General features: G+C 44.4%; 1 protein-coding gene across 1 annotated transcript in view; it reads right to left on the reverse strand.

Annotated features, from left to right (window-relative positions):
• Nucleotides 1-16,039, reverse strand: part of LOC136834369 (lysM and putative peptidoglycan-binding domain-containing protein 3-like) — a 79,117-nt gene that overhangs the window by 62,385 nt on the left and 693 nt on the right. The gene's annotated exons all lie outside the window — the stretch shown is intronic.

A 16,039-nucleotide genomic window follows, 5' to 3' on the forward strand; every position in this document is an offset into this window, starting at 1 on the left:
GAGTAATTATCACGATAGATATTTGTACCTAGCAATGTTGGGTGAGTAATTATCACGATAGATATTTTTAAAAAATCTATACATGAAGGTCTCGGCTCAGAAAGGAATTGATCTTTTTGTCTGTTGTTGAGGTAACAGGAACCAATACCTGTTTGGCCAATTTGGGGCTATTAAGTAAACTGTTCCTTTGAAGGTTAGAAGTTTGCTCAAAACCTTTGAAATCTGGGACAATGGAGGAAAAAGATATTGTCCTCCCCTTGTTCAGGTCTTTAGGAAGGCATCTCTTGCTGTTGCTTGACTGTCCAGGTTTGGAGACACATACTGTATATCAGGAGTTTGTGATTCTAGTACGTGGCGAACAGGTCACCATGGAGCTCTGGTAGACCATGGAAGGTAACTCCTTGAGGACTTAACAGTGACTAGTAAAAATAGGTTTTTCCTATGTCAAAACCTGTTTTTTGCTATCATTTGGTTGTTGAAAATGACTAAATCATTTCCCAATTTTGTCTTTGATGGAGACAGACAGTATTTGTGATGGCTCTTTGCCAGAATTTGGTGATCCTGTCTGCATTGTCACTCGTTCTCGCTCGAGAGGGGTAGACTTAGAAGAAATGGATTTAGACTCAGAAAGTGTAAATAGACAAGTGACTGACTTGGTGACTAGTAGTAATAAGAGCAGGCAGTCCCTGGTTATCGGAGGGCTCAGTTATTGGCAATCCTGTTTTACAGGGCTTGTCTAGCGACAAAAATCGCTGATTTCCGCTTATCGGCGCCAATAACTGAAAATCGCCGATTTTTGTTTATTGTCACGCCGTCAGAACGGAACCCCTGCCGATAACTGGGGACTGCCTGTAGTATAATTTTTTATGATGTCGACAAGAAACCTGAGGCTTTGAAGGAAGCCCAATCAAGGGAATTTAATGATGTGACTAATGAAACTATTGAAAATAATGTCTCAAACCTTGTTTTGTTAAACAGGATGGCCTACTCTATAGGGTCAGTAGAGCAGGGAAAGCTCCTGCTGACCAGATGGAAGTAGTCCGTCAGTTGGTAGTTCCGGAGAAGTATCAGAAAATGACATTTTTATAATAAAGTTTTATATATACTTACCAAATAATTACATAGCTATAGTTTCTACTTTATGCGGCAGCTCAAAATTCGAAATTCACGGCAGCGCTCTTTTGTTTCGGGTGTAGGTATGCTGCCCCGCCCACTATCGGGGAAGAATAGGTACAACGTAGCTAAAGCTCAATTCGTTTATGCCCTATGTCCATGAGAGGGGAGGAGGGCAGGCTCCAAGCATGTAATTATTTGGTAAGTATATATAAAACTTTATTTTATTATAAAAATGTCATTTTTATATAAGTAACTTACCAAAGTAATTACATAGCTGAATCCCAGAATGGAGGTGGGATGAATGGACATACAGTGACCCCTCGCTACTTCACGATTCAATTATAGCGAATTCATGACTTCGCGGAGTTTTTAATATATATTAATGGAAAATATAGCGCGGATTTTCTGGAGAAAAATCGTGATATATGAACACCCGAAATTTCTCATTAAATCCATTAAAATATTAATAATAAATAGTATTTCCTAGTCTAAGAACAACAAAACAAGCTTAAAATAGCAAAAAAATGATATTTTTATGATAAAATAAAGTTTGTTCATACTTACCTGGCAGATATATATATAGCTGTATTTCTTCGAAATCCGACAGAATTTCAAAACTCGCGGCACACGCAGTGTGGCCAGGTGGTTAGTACTCATTCCCGCCGCTGGGAGGTGGGAATCGGGAACCATTCCCATTTTCTATTCAGATTTTCTAGTGCCACTGTCTCAAGAGGGGAGGCAGGTGGGCACTAAAAGTATATATATCTGCCAGGTAAGTATGAACAAACTTTATTTTATCATAAAAATATCATTTTGTTCATGACACTTACCTGCCAGATATATATATAGCTGAATCCCACCATTGGAGGTGGGAAGAGACAGAATAGGATTTAGGAAACAAACAAATGTAGGCGATTGACGCCTTGGTTCCTTACCTGTTAGCATAGCTGACTTTGAGGTTACTGTCACCCAAGCCTGCTTCTGCTTTACTAGAGTCTCCAGCAAGGTAGGGACCTATAAAGCTGGTGAGTTCTAGAAGACCTGTCCACAGGGGCGTGACCACAATAGGACTAGATCATACGACCATACTGAGAGGGGAAAAGGAGCAACGACCAACCACCTGACTGAGCCTATCTAAGCCAATGAACCTAACATAGGCTAAAAATTGGGACGTCCACATCAGTGGACACCCAACAACCAAAAACACAACAACAAGATTAAAAGATACTCCCTAACCCCTAAAGGATAGGATGAGTATTGCTCTCTTCCCCCAACATTGTGTCTGCGGAAACGTATGGTCCCAACAAAGAGCAGTCTTCAAATGTTGTCTTCACATCCCGCAAGTAATGCGAAGCGAACACTGAATTATTTCGCCAGAAGGTGGCATCCAGAAGATCATTAAGGGACATATTCTTCTGGAAAGCCACCGAAGTCGCGATGGCTCTTACTTCATGAGCCTTGACTTTCAGAAGTCTCATGTCACCGTCTAGGCAGGTAGAATGAGCCTCTCTAATAGTGCTTCTTAAAAAGAATGCCAAGGCATTCTTAGACATAGGTAAATCAGGTCTCTTCACCGAACACCACAGACTGTCCGATGGGCCTCTAGTTTCTTTAGTCCTGGCTAAGTAGAACTTGAGAGCCCTGACAGGACACAGGACACTCTCTGATTCTTGTCCAAGAATCTCCGTCAAACCTTTGATTTCAAAAGTCTTGGGCCAAGGGTTTGAAGGATTTTCGTTCTTGGCTAAGAACAAAGGATTTAGGGAGCATAGAGCATTGGGACCCCTAAAGCCAATATGTTTGCTAATGGCTTGAACTTCACTAACTCTCTTCACCGTCGCCAGAGCAGTTAGGAAGACAGCCTTCCTAGTCACGTTCTTGAGGGAAGCAGAAGACAGAGGTTCGAAAGCACTTGACATAAGGAACTTCAGGACAACATCCATATTCCAAGGAGGCGTCCTGAGTTGAGGAATCTTGACAGTCTCGAAGGATCTCAAGAGATCGTGAAGATCCTTGTTGTCGGCCAAGTCTAGGCCTCTGTGTCTAAAGACTGCCGACAGCATACTTCTATAGCCCTTAATAGTTGAGACTGCCAGTTTATTCTTTGCCTGAGATGAAGCAGGAAGTATGATATTTTTATGATAAAATAAAGTTTGTTCATACTTACCTGGCAGATATATATATAGCTGTATTCTCCGAAAGGGACCGACAGAAATTCAAAAACTTACGGCACACGCAGTTGGGACAGGTGGTTAGTACCCATTCCCGCCGCTGGGAGGCGGGTATCAGGAACCATTCCCATTTTCTATTCAGATTTTCTAGAAACTAGAACTACTGTCTCCTGAGGGGAGGAGGGTGGGTACTATGATTATATATATCTGCCAGGTAAGTATGAACAAACTTTATTTTATCATAAAAATATCATTTTGTTCATGACACTTACCTGACAGATATATATATAGCTGAATCCCACCATTGGAGGTGGGAAGAGACAGAATAGGATTTAGGAAACAGACATATGTAGGCGATTGACGCCTTGGTTCCTTACCTGTTAGCATTGCTGACTTCGTGATTACTGTCACCCAAGTCTGCTTCTGCTTTACTAGAGAACTCCAGCGAGGTAGAGACCTATAAAGCTGGTGAAATCTAGATGATCTGTCAACGGGGGCGAGACCACAATGTGACTAGACCATATGACCTTACTGTGAGGGCAAGCGACAAACTAAACAACTACCTGACCAAGCCTAGTTACGTCAAGAATAATTAACATAAACTAAGGACTGGGGCGACCACCACTGGTGGAGACCCAACAACCATAAAAAACAACACATCGAAAATATTTAAAAAACACACAAAAACAAAACTAAAGGAGAGGATGAGAGTCGCTTTCTGCCCCCAAGATCGTATTTGCGGAAACGTAAGGCCCCAGCGCACAGCAATTCTCATAGGACGTCTTTACTTCCGTAAGATAATGAGAAGCGAAGACAGAATTGCTACGCCAAAAAGTGGCACCCAGAATGTCATTGAGAGACTGGTTTTTCTGGAAAGCCACTGAGGTAGCAATGGCTCTCACTTCGTGAGCCTTGACCTTCAAAGTTCTCAAATCCTCGTCTAGCACACTGGAATGGGCGTCTATGATGGTGCTTCGTAAAAAGAACGCCAGGGCATTCTTCGAGAGAGGTATATCAGGCCTCTTAACCGAGCACCAAAGATTGCTAGAAGGACCTCTACAATCCTGGGTCCTCTGTAAGTAAAATTTCAGAGCCCTGACAGGACACAGGGTTCTCTCAGGTTCTTGTCCAGTGATGTCCGTCAAGCCCTTAATTTCGAAGGACCTGGGCCAAGGGGAAGACGGGTTTTCATTCTTGGCAAGAAACATAGGGCTCAGAGAACAGACAGCATCAGGGCCTCTAAAACCTATAATCTTGCTGATCGCTTGAAGTTCACTAACTCTCTTCGCCGTCGCCAGAGCAGTTAGGAAAATAGCTTTCTTGGTTACGTCTTTGAAGGAAGCAGAATGCAAAGGTTCAAATCTCTTGGACATCAGGAATTTTAGAACGACATCTAAATTCCACAAAGGTAACTTAGGAGAGGCTACCTTAGACGTCTCAAAAGACCTTAGAAGATCATGAAGGTCTTTATTGTCCGATAAGTCAAGGCCTCTATGCCTAAAGACCGCTGACAGCATACTCCTGTAGCCTTTGATGGTAGGGACTGCCAGCTTTAAATCCTTTCTCAAATAAAAAAGGAAGTCCGCTATCTGGGACACAGAGGTTGTGGTAGAGGAAATTCCCTTAAGTTTGCACCACTTCCTAAAAATGACCCACTTTGACTGGTACACTGCGCTGGATGAGGCTCTCCTGGCGTTGGCGATCGCCTTAGCCACTGGTTTAGAAAAACCTCTTGCTCTGAGCAACTTCTCGATAGTCTGTATGCAGTCAGACTCAGAGCGGGAAGGTTTTTGTGGTACCTCTCGAAGTGGGGTTGTTTGAGAAGATCTGTTCTCATAGGAAGCGTTCTTGGAAAATCCACCAAGAGAGACATGACTTCTGTGAACCACTCCGCTGAAGGCCAAAAGGGGGCGATTAATGTCATTCTCGTCCCTTCTGAAGCTACAAACTTCCTGATGACTTCCCCAGAATCTTGAATGGGGAAAGGCATACAGAGTCAGACCCTTCCAGTCCCAGAGAAAGGCATCTACTGCTAGGGCCCCCGGGTCGAGTACGGGAGAGCAGTAAAGAGGCAGCCTTGTGGTCCTTGAAGTTGCAAAAATGTCCACCAGGGGACGTCCCCAAAGCTTCCAAAGCTCCTGACACACTTCCGCGTTCAGAGTCCACTCTGTTGGAAGAAGCTGATGCTGCCGACTGAGAAGGTCCGCGCGTACATTCTCGACCCCTGCTACGAAACGAGTGAGAATTGTCACCCGACGAGAATGTGCCCACAGCAGGATCTCTTTGGCCATCAGAACAGGGACCGAGAATGAGTGCCTCCCTGTTTCTTGAGGTACGCCAGGGCTGTGGTGTTGTCTGAGTTGACTTGAATTACCCGGCCTGTAACTTGATCTTCGAAGAACTGAAGAGCCAAGAAAATCGCTTTCAGTTCTTTTAGATTGATGTGCCAGGACACCTGTTCCCCTTTCCAGGTGCCTGACACTTCCTCCCCCCAGTGTTGCTCCCCATCCCGACATGGACGCTGACGCCGGAAAACAACACTAGGTCGGGGTTCTGAAGAGAGAGAGAGACCCCTTCTGCCAACTTTAAGGGATCGAGCCACCACCGAAGATGGTCCTTGACAGAGAGATCCTGAGAGGCTCCTCCAGATCCTCCTTGTTCTTCCAGTTGTCCGCAAGAAAGAACTGTAGGGGTCTGAGATGCAACCTCCCCAGGGAAACAAACTTCTCCAGTGATTAAATGGTCCCCAGCAGACTCATCCATTCCCTCACCAAGCATGTTTCTTTCCCCAGGAAGGCCGAAACTTTTACGAAGCAGTGCTGCTGACGTTCCTGGGATGGAAAGGCTCGAAAAACCACTGAATCCATCTGAATCCCCAGATAAAGAATGGACTGAGAGGGGATCAGATGCGACTTCTCTAAATTCACAAGAAGTCCCAGGGACTTCGTCAGCTCCAAAGTTGAATGTAAGTACTCCAGACACCTTTCTTCCGATGTGGCTCAGATGAGCCAGTCGTCCAGATAGAGCGAGATCCTTATGCCCGCAAGATGAAGCCACCAGGCAACGTTCCTCATCAGGACTGTGAACACCATAGGAGCTGTACTCAGTCCGAAACAGAGAGCTCTGAACTGGTACACTCGTCCCCCCAGGACAAATCTCAAAAACTTTCTCGACTGAGGATGAATGGGGACACGAAAATAAGCGTCCTGCAGGTCCAGAGAGACCATCCAATCGCCTGGTCGCAGCGCATTGATAACAGACTGGGGCGTTTCCATTTTGAACTTTTCTTTGACGACAAAATTGTTCAGTCTGCTGACGTCCAGGACTGGTCTCCACCCCTGACTGTTTTGGAACCAGGAAGAGACGATTGTAAAAACCTGGAGACTCCAAATCCAGGACTCGCTCTATGGCTCTCTTCTCGATCATTTCTTCCAGCAGATCTAAAAGGATCTGTTGCTTCTCCGGACGGTAAGAAGGCGACAGATCTCTGGGAGTTGAGGACAGGGGGATTTTTCGAGAACGGGATCCTGTAACCTTTCTTGATTACATTGAGGGACCAGGAATCCGCCCCTCTTACTTTCCAGGCTTCCAAAAACAGGAGAAGCCTGGCTCCTACTGGTGTCTGGAGGTGTAGAGTGTCACTTCTTGCCCCTTTGGGAAGAAGGGGCTCCGCCTCTGGAGAGGCCTCTTCCTCGCGAAAAGGGTCTAGAGGAGGAAGGTCTCCCACGAAAGGGCTTCTGTCTCTTCGAGGGTAGTCCCTGCGATGACGTGGAAGGGACACTAGGACGTCTGGAAGACTGAGCAAGGAGATCCTGAGTAGCCTTCTCCTTAAGGCTGGAGGCGAGATCCTTGACAAGCGGCTGGGGGAAGAGATGGCTAGACAGAGGGGCAAAAAGTAACTCCGCCCTCTGAACAGGAGAAACCGACTTGGCAGCAAAATTGCAGTATAAAGCCCTCTTCTTTAGGAGGGTTGTACCAAAATGCGAAGCCAGTTCATCTGCGCCATCTCTGACGGCCTTGTCCATGCAAGACAGTACACTGGACAGCTCCCCAGAGAGATAGAATCTGGACTACGAGTCCTCAAGTCCAAGGCCCCCAAGCACCAATCCAGAAAGTTAAAGACCTCCATAGACTTGAAAAGGCCTTTCAGATGGTGGTCAGTTTCAGAAAGAGTCCAGGACACTTTCGCCGAAGAAAGGAGAGACCTCCTTGAAGCATCAACGAGGCTCGCAAAGTCGCCTTGAGAGGAAGAAGGAACCCTTGAGCCAATTTCCTCTCCCGTCTCATACCACATTCCAGCTTTCCCGCACAATCTAGACGGGGGTAGAGCGAAGGAAGATTTCTCTTGAGACTTCCTATCTTCCATCCAAGAGTTGACTCTCTTGAGAGCTTTTCTAGTAGCAAGAGAAGTCTTCATTTACAGGAAGCCGGGCGATTTCCTCACCTTCAAGGAAGCTAACTGCGAAGGGGGGGAAAGAGGAGCAGAAGGCTGAAATTTATCTGGAAAAAGCTCCTTAAGCATGCTAGCCAAAACCTGGTAGTCGGAGAAAGACGACAGAGGGGACTGCTCCTGCTCTGCAGAGTCCGACTCCTGAGACAAACCACCCTCTTCGACAGGAGCGACAGGAGAGTCTTTCGGGGCTTGAGGAAGGCTAAGACCTTTGGGTCCAATTCGGCCAAGAGACCTCTTCTCGTGGGAAGAAGCAGCAGAAAAGTCCAGAGCAACTCGCACAGAAGCGTCCTGCCGAGCATCCTGACGAGCGTCCTGACTAGCGTCCTGCCTCACAAGCTGCCGAGCGTCCTGACGAGAGTCCTGACGAGCGTCCTGACGAGCTTCTAGACGAGAGTCCTGACGAGCATCATGCAGAGAATCCAGACAGGAATGAAGAGAAGCGTCCTGGGGAGCGTCCTGCCGAACATCAAAATGAGAGCGATGAGAAGCAAGAGGAGTGTCAGGAAGAGCGTCTTGGCGCGAACTCTTACTAGCGGCAAGCCGAGCTGCAAGAGGGGCATCCTGATCAGCCAGCGTGTCACGACGAGGCAAGGAGAGCTGATGATCCGACGAACGATGAGGACGACTACGAGAAACCGCAGGAGAGAGAGACGAACGAAGAGCAGGAAAGGGAGACCTCTTAGATCTCTTAACTGGCAGCGTCAAATCCTTACGGCGCCTACGAGGCTCCGTCTCCTTAGCAGCGAGAAGGGATGCTAACTGCTGCTGCATATCCTGGAGAAGACGCTTCGAAGGAGAGGAAACCCTCTCAGGAGAAGGGCTGCTCTTATGAGAAGAAGAGGGGAAGGAGACGTCCTCCTCCTTCTACCACCAAGGGCGACGACAGCTCTCTTCTTGGGGCGGCTGGGGCGTTGGCAACGTCCTCCTCAGAAGAAGTCCTGGTCCTCTTCTGCGGCGGCAAATCGTGCAACCAGTCGGGAGAAGACTCCAAAGCACGAGAAAGAGGAGAAGAAGCGTCCTCTTCCACGCAGCTCCTCTTGAACGGACGAGAGTCCAACCGAGAACGCGACCCCTTACGTGGAGAGGGCGCCTCGGAGGACGAGAAGCAGTCCTTAAGGACCCGTGCGCGAGCACGATCCTTGGCAGCCTGGGAGACGTCAACAAGGTCTGCCGAAGGGACGCCAGATTGGTGGGGGCTCCCCGTAACCCTCTTGCAGCTTTCGACATGCCCATTTCCTAAGTCCTGGGAGTTCGGCAGAGGTCCAGGCCTAGAGGCATTATAGGGCCGATCTGACGCCCCCTCCACAACACTGGGGGGATCACTACACTTCACTGCACTTTCAATCGCCAACACCTTAGACTCCAAAGTACGAATGGAGCACAAAATCTCACGCAAAGGGCATTACCTTCCCAGACGCAATCACAGGGTTCAAGGCGACTCTACAGGGAAAGGAGAAGCATTAGTAGGATTAACAGGAGATAAATTAATACCCTGACTCCCACCAACAGACACACTCCTGGAGGAAGACCTCCTTACACGGTCAAGCTCTAGCTTATGAACTTAAGAATCGTAAGCCTTCCAATCAGAATCAGGCAACGATTCACACTCCTTGCAGCGATCATCCAACATACAGACATGCCCCTACATCTCATGCATACTGTGTGAGGGTCTACCAAGCTTTCGGTAGCCTCACCTTACACTCCTTCACAACACACACCCTGAAACTAGCAGAACTAGAACCAGACATCTTGTTCAAGAAATAGCCAAAACCAAAATCAAAACAGTCCAAAGAAGCGTATACCTATCCACAAATCCAAAGTCAAAAAACCAAAAGACAATCAGAATACTAAGTGGAAAAGTTTACGAAATCCAACGGCGGAGGTATTGACAACAGGTGTTGACAATACCGGCAACAGAGAAAATCTGAATAGAAAATGGGAATGGTTCCTGATACCCGCCTCCCAGCGGCGGGAATGGGTACTAACCACCTGGCCCAACTGCGTGTGCCATAAGTTTTTGAATTTCTGTCGGTCCCTTTCGGAGAATACAGCTATATATATATCTGTCAGGTAAGTGTCATGAACAAACCTTAGAACTTACACTATTAGAGGGAAGGGGGAAATCTGCTGCCAACACTGCCTGCTCCGCGCGCAGGGGCAGATCCTACCTTCAAGGTGTGCGGTTCTCCATGACCTAACCCGTTTGGGCTGGTTCTGGAACAGGTAGGAGGGCTGAAAAAGAACGATCAGAATCCACAACACTAATACTACTATCACTATCTTTAATTTCAGTTAATTTAGTCATAACGCTAGAAAATAGACTAGACATACTAGCTGATAACTTGTCTTCTAACTTCTTGAATAGTTGAGACTCTAATGCATCCTTATCAAGAACCTGTACCTCTACAACTGGTTCTGACCTACGCTTACTCTTAGAAGCTAAGGATTTTCTGTGCTTTACATAAACTTCCATCTGCTCTACCGACCATCACCTAAACTCATCGCATCTTAGGCTGACATTACATTAAATCTTTCTACATGATATACACAAAGAATGTCTGCCGTGTTTGAGGGTACTCATCCTACGCTTGCAGGCTGTGCATGATTGATGAGCAATAGCATCCCCAGCAGTAGAAAGCTCCATTGTTAGGGCTGTAGCAGAAGTGGAAGCAGCGGCGCTAACCAATGGGGGCGTCTTCCTGTCTGATTTATCCATCTCAAAGTCCAAAACGAAGCCAAAGTCAAAATCAGGAGGGAAGATCCAAAACCAGTCCAAAAGTACAAATCCAGGAGAAAAGGGATGATGAAAAACGGTCCAACTCATTATCTGGTATCCAAAATATTTATATGGGGGTCGGGCTTAAGACCAAAAAGTTTGCCGATGCAGGATACATCCAACCAGCAAGGCGAACTGATAACAATTGGGGATCTTGGCCTCTGTCGGCCGGTATTTGCAGCAGCATTGCCAATGGTACCTCAGATAACTCATTTGACAAGATTTTTGCTGTAGCATTGGTAACGCTGATAGTTAATTACCCACTTTGTGGGTAAAATTACGGGGATATAGTTCGGGCCGGTCAGTGACCAGGGCTAATTCAGGTGTTCAGAGTGTATTGCAATATTAGAATTAACGACATAAAATCAGTACCAAAGCTAAAAAATACACTCATAACACCAATAACATTGTAAAAATCAACAGAACAATAAGTAACAATGCCATCAACAACAACAGTATTTACATTTACAAAAATTCTACTGAAATTATAAATAAGCATGTTCATATGTTACAAAAATTCTACTGAAAGTATAAATAAGCATGTCCATATGTCATTGAAAAAAAGCGGCGGAAGCAAGTGGCCAACAAGGTGGGGCCAGCACACCTTGTAAGCCAAATGAAATCTGCCAGGTTTGTCACAACAATGGGGGGAGGACAGTCAGGGTGGATTTAGAGATAAAATGCTCAGTGGAATAGATTAAGTAAAGATGAAGGCACTTTCCTGATAATCCACCAAGCAACTTTTGCTTTCTCATCAGCCTGTCCCACACACTTCGAAAAAACAGGAAAGTGAATAAAAAAGGGGATACTGTAAATGCCTGACTGTACCCTCAGGCATGGGAACTCAAACCCAAGACCATGGAAGGCCATGGTACAATGGCTATGGCACAGTCCAAGGTTGGAGAACAAGGTTTGAATTCAGGGTATTACTGGGTATTTTACAGTATAAGTTACCAATATTGTAACCTACATTTTTTAAAAGAGCTCTTCATTATCATTATTTTGAACCCCATAAACACTATACGCAAATGATAAATAAAAAAGTAATCATATTACGACTTATAAGGTACGACAATACCAGCTCCCCTCCATAGCTAATAACACAGCAAACTGCAACCAGTAAACACCCCTAAGTTACGTTAGGTTGGTACTTTTAGGTTCTTTTATTGCCCTATCATTTCCTAGCCATTTTTGCTTGAAAAATCCAAAACGGTTTTTCACGCAAAAATGGCTGGCTAGTCTTACTGGCAACTTAATAAAATTTTACCGAATTCAGGGTAACCTTCTCTTAGAAGGGTTGCCTACCAGGGCTAAAAGGTCCCTTCTACCCACTGGTTTGATTTTGGAGTGTCCTTCTCCCAAAAGAGTTGCCTGCAAAGGCTTAAGAGTTTCTTCTACCCTAACTCGTGTAGGCAGGGATGTCACACAGTGAAGTGAATTTTGTTAAGAAAAGCCACTCTAAACATGTGCCTTGAAAGTTTCTGACGTTCATTTCGTTGAAAATGACCTAACCAACCTCACCTAAACTAACCTAGGTACCTGGTCCTTATACTAGCGCATGGTATTTGTTTATTCCATAAACTTACCTAAATCTGAATGAGCACTATATCAATAGGATTATGGCGCTTGCATTTCAATTCTTTTGTTTTTCCCCACCCAGAAACCCCACTTGCCCACTGTGGTCCCCGAATTGTAGGATATAAGGATGGGGTCCACTATCTCTAAAATTACTCATTTGTGAATGAAACAAAGGCCAATATCAGAAATGTTCAGAACACATTAAAACAGGAAGATGATAATTTCAAGTCTAGAATGCAATAGGCTACAGCATAATGGTTTAAAGTAAAATAATACCACAATCAGTAGAACTAAGCAAGAGCTCCGCATTGGGTATTACTTTGGAAATTGATTCTTCCTATAGTATTTTGGTTGCTTATTAAGAATTTGCCGTTATTTTTTGTCGGTCAACTGTAATTAACTCAGAAATTGTAGGTTGGCCATCCTGGAATGCTGTCGCGCATGCACAGTGTTATAGGGGAGCTTTTGGTTAAAAGTGGAGTTTCCTTCACGGGGGGGTTTGGGTGATGGACAGTGGCATTCCTGAGGGGGTGGGGGTTGTTTAAAATTGCCCCCTGGGCCCCACAGTGAGGGGGGGCCCCCAAAATGCAAAACTTAACCATTGCTGCTATGACAGGACAAACCAAATCCAGTGGTCCCAAAATGGTCAAGGGCCCTAATTTCCAATTTTGTGAACAAAACTGTAACAACAATGTTATGTAAACGAAATAGGGCTCTCCAGGGGCCCCCTCCCAATCACAGAGCCCATTATAGATCTTCTCATACGGATCGGAGGAGGGTGGGTAATGTTGATTGGGGTAAGGGCAGGGCTGATCTAAGGCAATTGATTACTGCTTATAGGGGTCCTAATTATCCTCTGAGGGCTCCCATAATGGCCCCATTTGCCCAGATAACACACATTCAAATGATTCAATGAATCTGGCCTTCTGCTTTCTATGGAAATGAAGGAAAGATTTCAGAGACTGGGTGACCATGTGGAGCACTATGGATTCCTTCTTCAACCAGAGTTACTTTTAAAATCTATGGACGAGGAAACGCTTCAAAAACACTGTGCAGACTTTGCCTCCTTTTATGACAATGTCCAGCCAATATCCCTGTTCAGTGATATAATAGATGCACATGTAATGTTTTTCAATAGAGAACTACCATGGATACCACTGGATATTTTGAAAAAAATCAATAGTTATGGAAAAGATGTTTGCCTCAATTTTGCAACAGCAATCAAAATTTTACTTACCATACCACCACCTACTGCTTCTTGTGAAAGAACCATACCACCATCTATTGCTTCTTGTGAAAGAACCTTCTTAAAGCTGAAGCTAGTGAAGAACTATTTACGCAGCACGGTGAGCCAAGACAGGCTTAGTAGTTTAGTATTAAGAGAGAGAACCATAGAGAGGGCCAACTTCCTATGTGCTGCATTGTAATTGGCTGAGTGCCAGCGGCCATTTTGATTGTGTGTAACTGGAGGTTGCTAAAGACGCAATGTCAACTGTGATCTTTTGTGTACACCTTCATGTTCTCAAAGTGTACAGTTTATGAAGCAATTGTATGTTACAATGAGACTAAAATATCAATTGAAAATCAAGAATAAATCATCCAAAGAAAAGAAATTACGTAAAAACAAAACTGTTGCAAATTTCCCATAAATGAATTCATATTAATCCAATGAGTATTTTGTTAACAGGTCTTCACACTGACAGGTAAGTATAGCCCTGTCTAACTCGATTAAGCTTGGTGTGTGTTAATGCTTTTGGTGGTGGACTGGTGGTGATTTTAATGCTAAACAATGTGTGTGTGTTGATGCCTTTGGTGGTGGTACGTGATTAGTAATCAAATACTACCTATTTCCAATAGATTGTGCACAGGCATAGCATTTTGCGCATATTTTGCTAAGGCATGGTATTTATGAAGGTTTGACATTTTGCTAGCATGTTCTTCTTCTAGGGCCTATTATATCTGCCATCACTGAATGACATTGAAGTACAATAATTACTTTTCCAGATGCAGTCCTTTCACAGGTAATTTTACATAGCCTAAATGTTTGAAAATATGCATTATTTTATCTTACAGAACTTTGAATAAAATTGTTTAAACATTTTTCCAAGGGTTATTTTCTATTTTATTTTACAGAACTTTGAATAAAACTGTTTAAACATTTATGGGTTACTTTTGTTTATAAATACACCACATACATGTTAAGTATACTTTAGTTTTACCAGACCACTGAGCTGATTAACAGCTCTCCTAGGGCTGGCCCAAAGGATTAGACTTATTTTACGTGGCTAACAACCATTGTGGAATCCGAACCACATTATAGCGAGAAATGAATTTCTATCACCAGAAATAAATTCCTCTAACTCTTCATCAGCTGGCCGGGGGAATTGAACTCCGGGCCATCGAGTGACAGTCTGAAGCTCAACCGACTCAGCCAACGGAGGGCTACATACATGTCTGCAAGACTATCTGAGAAGAATGAAATTTTTATCCCACTAAGGAATTACCTAAACAGATATTATTTGGAGCAAAGTCTATTCTGCTGATCTAGTCACATTTGACTGTGATGTATCTGAGTGGTCCTCTTACTGTTACATACTTATATAGGCCTATTTGTACCCTTATTTTCTGATATACGTACATAGAATGAACAATCATAACAACTATCAAATAAATAAACATTGGCAGTTTGTTATGTTCCAGCATAAAGACAAACTGTTGGCCCTACAGTGGGTTGCAGTGCACTCAAGAGCATGTTTGTTTACAAACGTTGCTGTCACTGCAGCTCCAGTTACACACAATCAAAATGGTGGCCACATTACGCAGCACATAGGAAGTCGGCCCTCTCTATGGTTCTCTCTGGTATTAATGTCAGTGGAATCAGAAGTACTGGATAAAATTGATGTGAGTGATATAATAGAGGAGTTTGCTGCCAAGAAAGCACGTCGAAAATTGTAGGACAGTAGGAGCAAGTGAGCAACTTGAAAAGTGTTAAGTGTAGACCCTACCTACTAACAAGTGCACTAACAACAAGAATACCAATGCTTTTGTTTTGTTTATAATCTTGGAGTGGTCTGTGTTCCTTCCTCTCCCTTTTCTCCCTTCCAGCAATATTAAATTACCTCCCTAACTTCACTTTACTCTGTTCTACCTTCCCCTTCACTCTGTTCTACCTCCCTTCACAGCTTCACTCTGTTCTACCTCCCATCACAGCTTCACTCTGTTCTACCTCCCATCACTCTGTTTTACCTTCCCTTCACTCTATTCTACCTCCTTTCACAGCTTCACTCTGTTCTACCTTCCCTTTGCTCTATTCTACCTCATTGCATTCTGTTCTAACTTCTATCTCCATTTACTCAGTTCTACCTCCCTTCACTCTGTTCTACCTCCCTTTCACTATGTTCTACCTTCCCTTCATTCTCTTCTACTTTACCCTCACTCAGATCTACCTTCCCTTCACTGATTTAACTTCTCTTCACACTGTTATACCACCACAAACTTTGCTCAACCTCCATTCACTCTGTTCTAATTCCCTTCACTCTGATCTACCTCCCTTCACATAATGGAGTCCCTTCCAGCAATACTGATTCATTTAACTCCCTCCACATCAAATCACTATCAGAGTACATTACTGTTATCCTCATTTTTATCATTTATCATTATGTTTAACTGGATTAAGTGGTTCTTCAATTATTCAATGTAGACCTAGTTTTAAGAAATAAAATTTCTGAAATTTGCATTTACAAGTGCCTTTAAAATGATCCTACAATTGCTCATACTCTAAAAATTTTCCCGGGAGGGTTTACAGAGGCGCCCCCAACCCCGAATCAACCAGATGCTTTGGCTCGCCAGCTCGCCTCCCACCCCATAAGAGGGGCCCCAAATGGGACTGTGGCCCCGGGCCCCAAAATGTCTACGAACGCCCCTGGGGATGGAGCTCCTGACCAA

Source organism: Macrobrachium rosenbergii, chromosome 4 (assembly GCF_040412425.1).
Source record: "Macrobrachium rosenbergii isolate ZJJX-2024 chromosome 4, ASM4041242v1, whole genome shotgun sequence".
In the NCBI taxonomy this organism is placed as follows: Eukaryota; Metazoa; Arthropoda; class Malacostraca; order Decapoda; family Palaemonidae; genus Macrobrachium; species Macrobrachium rosenbergii.